Source organism: Morus notabilis, unplaced genomic scaffold (assembly GCF_000414095.1).
Source record: "Morus notabilis unplaced genomic scaffold, ASM41409v2 Scaffold2224, whole genome shotgun sequence".
Lineage (NCBI taxonomy): Eukaryota > Viridiplantae > Streptophyta > Magnoliopsida > Rosales > Moraceae > Morus > Morus notabilis.
Window position 1 is genome coordinate 81,059 of NW_010367012.1, and position 4,451 is coordinate 85,509.

A 4,451-nucleotide genomic window follows, 5' to 3' on the forward strand; every position below is an offset into this window, starting at 1 on the left:
CCGACTACTAAGCCTTCACTGAGGTACGCCATAAGCTCGTTGAAGCTGCTGCCGCCATTGCCACTTTTTGATGAAGATCCACTTCCACTCACAACTTCCATTTGAGTTGTCTTCTTCTTCTTCTTCTTTAACCCGAAAACATTCAAGAATGAATGCGGGTTTTCATCATGTTGTTGCGGTTCCTGTACTCTAGAGTTTGTGCTTCTAAACCTAATCTCATATTTACTATAGATCTCATATATTTTTACCTTTATTATTGAAAATTGGTCTGTACAGGTGATGCCTAAAAATTCACCTAAGTTTTCTAAACCACTTTCTAATCCGTCTAATTTTAATCTAGGATCAAAAATTGTACCTAAACCATATAACAAAGGCAACTTAGACCAATAGTGTCGCCTTGTAATTTAGATAAACAATATTTACACTGAGCTATATGTTTAGTGTTACCTTCATTATCCACCTCGTCAATTATGTCGAAGTGATCCCAAACTGTCGAGGTACGCTTGCATTTCCTCCTGGAGGTTGCAACACTTGTCGACGCAGACGCAGACGCAGTCGCACTCGCTGCCGCTTCTCTATGCCCACTATTGCGACCACGACCTCCAGTACGTCCACCATGGCTTGGATTAGTAGATTGCATTTGCTGCGTAACAAACTCATTAGTGGGAAATTGCCCTTCTTCTACATTGTGTTGGGCATCAACGGGAATACCACTATAACCAAAAGGATCCATTATAAAAAAATAAGATGAATTTGATAGACACTAGAGAGAGAGCTTTAGAAAAATTGTGAGAGAGATTGAGAGAGATTGAGAGAAATTGAGAGAGATTGAGAGGGATTGAGAGAGTTTGAGTGAGAAAAATGTGTGAGGGATGGGGGTATTTATAGGGAAATTTTGGGGTTAAAAAATGATTTTTTTTTCAAAAAAAAAGGGAATAAAACGGCTAGTTTTTTGAAATTCGGGTTTCGGGCAGTCGGGCAAAATTCAAAAAACTAGCCATTTTCGGGCAACTCGGGTTTTCGGGTAGAATTCGGGTAAAAATTCATAAAACTAGCCATTTTCGGGCAACTCGGGTTTTCGGGCAAAATTCAAAAAACTAGCCATTTTCGGGCAACTCGGGTTTTCGGGCAAAATTCAAAAAACTAGCCGTTTTCGGGCACCTCAGGCGGGTCGGGCAATTCGGGCAGGCGGGAAAAATTCAGGCAAAATTCAAAAAAAAATCAAAAATTCGGGCTTCGGGTCGGGCAATTCGGGCACACCCAATTTTCGGGTCGGGCTTGGTCGGAAAAATTCAAAAAAAATCCCGGCGGACGGTGGTATACGGTGGTTAGACGGCGGCGGCAAAGGGTGGACATGTCAAATTCGGGCTGCCCGAGCCCGAACCTGAATTTCTTGCTTGGGCGGGCGGGAAGTGAGCCGGCCCGCCCGAGCCCGAAAAAATTCGGGCTTCGGGCAGCCCGCCGACCCGAAGTTCCAGCACTAGGTACGTTTCACAAAATAGGACCTATTTCTTATTATAACTCAGTGGTGACCACTAATAATCCTAAACAATTTTTCACAGTAAAAAGTTGATTTAAGGCCACATTTCTAAATTTTCTCTCTTATATTACATTATCATGAAATACTAATGGAAGAACACGTGTAATTACCGTATTATTAGTAAAAGCATATAAAAGCCTAAAAAATTAAAATTAAAAAAATTAAGTTTTAGGGTAAGTAACCAAAAAAAAGAAGAAAAAAAAGTCTGAAATGAAGAGTGAGAAAAAAAAACTACTGTAAAAAATTGTAGCATTTTCAACCAAAACGATGCAATTTTGAGTGAAAAATGCATGAACAGTGTTTGGATTCTATGAATTGGGCTTTTAGGTGGATTTTTGGTATGAACAAGATATGTTATATGAGATATTTAAAAGGAATTACTTTAATTAAAAGAAAGTGAGGAAAAGAAAGTATTTTAAAGGATACCGTAAAAGATAAATAAGTAAATAAATTGTCAAATAATAGTAAGGAAAAACAAACAATAAGCAAAGAAAAGAAGAAAAAAGTTAAAAAAAAAAGAAAAAGAGAAAAAGAGAAAAGGTTAAAAACGAAAAAAAAATAAAGTTAAATAAGAATTTTTCACAAAAATAAATTAAGTAGGGACATAGTTGAAATGATTTATTTTAATTAAAAGAAAGTATTTCAAAAGAAACATACTGTCAAAAAAAAATTAAAAATAAAAAAGATAAAAGAGGAAAAGTTAAAAAACAAAAGAAAAAAAAAACGTGGCTTCCTTAGCAGTCAAGTCCATTTGGTTGTTTTTACGTACATTAGATGTTAGATTAAATATATAGATAGCCGTTAAAAGATTAAACTATAAAAGAGCACCTGGTAAAATCTAAAAAAAAAAACATAAAAAAACAAAAGAAGATTAGAAAAAAATCAAAACATACATAAAAATTTAAACTATACAAAAATTCATAAAAGAAAAAAAACATTTAAAAATTTAAAAAAGTAAAGATAGAAAAAATAAAAATAGAGAGGAGCTACCATGTGGTGGCCTGGGGCGTGCTTTATTGGAACACTATAAAAAAAATGTACAAAGATAACTTTTGATATGATAGTAATTAGGCAGAAAATAATTAAATAATGGCACATTTGAAGAAATTATTTTAACCATTGCCCCCAAAAAAAGAAAAACATGTGAAAGAAATCACTTTTAGATAGGTAAAGTGAAGAAAAAATAATTTAAAAAAAAAACACATACAAAAAATTAAACTGAAAAAAAAATTCACAAAATAAAAATTAAAAAACAAAACAAAACATTTAAAAAATTAAAAAAAAAGAACGATAAAAATTTGAAAAAAAAAGGAACGGAGAGGGCTGCCACATTACAGTCTTAAGAGCACTGAGAGAGCACAATAAAAAAGAGCACTTGACTCTTTTATGTATTATTAGATTAAATTTATTAATTAATACCTTTCACTCTAAATAAATTAAATTAGGTGCTAAATCTTATATATACTTTCTTCTTAAAGTAGTCGCCCAAAAGCAAAAAAAAAAAAAATAGGAAGGAAAAAAGTGGAGAAACCCCAAATTCAATTGAATTAGTTAAGAGCGAGAAGAAGTTAAATTTGGCCTCCCTATGTGTGTTAGGCTTGCTAGTACGTTTAAAAATTAGGTATATTTCAAAGTTCAAAAGTGAATTTAGAGTAAAAATTAGGAAGCACAATAGGTATGTTATGAAGTTTAGAGCCCACATAGACACAAGTAACATAATTTAGACAGAAATCGTAATTTAAAAAAAAAAAAAAAAAAAAAAAAAAAAACCCCTGAAAAATCAACAACTAAAATGAAAAGCATCCACAAAATTTAGACCCTTTTATTTTATCGATTTAAGTTTAAAATTTAAGTTTTATTACAATAAAATATTCTAAAAAATAATCACATATAATTTTTTTACTATAATAAAAAATTCTCATATAAAATTATATTTAAAATCAAATTAAAATTTTAAATTAATCAACTAAACAGGCGCTCAAAATGATACTAACAAGTATATAACACCATCCAAGCAAAAGCAAGTATATAAGGCCAAAAAGATTCGCTGGGATAGAGATTTGAACTTGTAAAATTGACTACAGTCAAACTCAACAGCCAACTAGAAATAAATAAATAAAAGAAAAAAATAGAGGAGCCTTGTCGTTTTCTTTTTTTATTATTTCCTGAACTTTGCCGTTTTCCTGTTTTGCTTCTGTTCTTGCGCACTAGTCACTACTACTGAAGCAAGATCCTTCGTCAGATCTAAACCAGATCTTCTGTCTGATCAAAACCCATTTCCAATTATTCAAATTGTTCCCAAATTTTGTCGCAAAGATGCTGAAGATGCGGGCAAAATCCAACTTCGTTTTCAACACTGCTTTGGGGTTTTGAAATGGCCTTGGAGGAACCTTTTTTTTACTCCTGCTTCCTCTTTTGCTCTGTTGATGGAGAATTTGATGACGGCGCACAATCATTCCAAAGCCTCTCTTGAAGACGGCCATTTAATTAAAACCCACAACAATACCCAGATGGAGATGAATGTTGAAGATGCTTTGGATTCCTTTCATAGGATGCTCCGAACTCGCCCTCTGCCTTCGATTGTGGCTTTCACTCAATTGTTGGGTAAGCTCGTCAAAACCAAACATTATTCTCTTGCTATTTCATTGTATAAGCAAATGGGTATGCAAGGAATCAAGCTTAATCATTACACTATAAACGTTGTGCTGAATTGCTTGTGTCATTTGAACCAAATGAACTCGAGTTTATGTGTTCTTGGAAATTTCATTAAATTTGGTCATAAACCAGACACTGTGACCATGAGTACTCTAATAAAGTGGGTTTTTCTTTGAGGGTAAAGTTGCTGAAGCAGAAGAATGCTTTCACAAATTGATCAAGGGAGGTTGTAAGCCCAATGTAATCACCTACACGA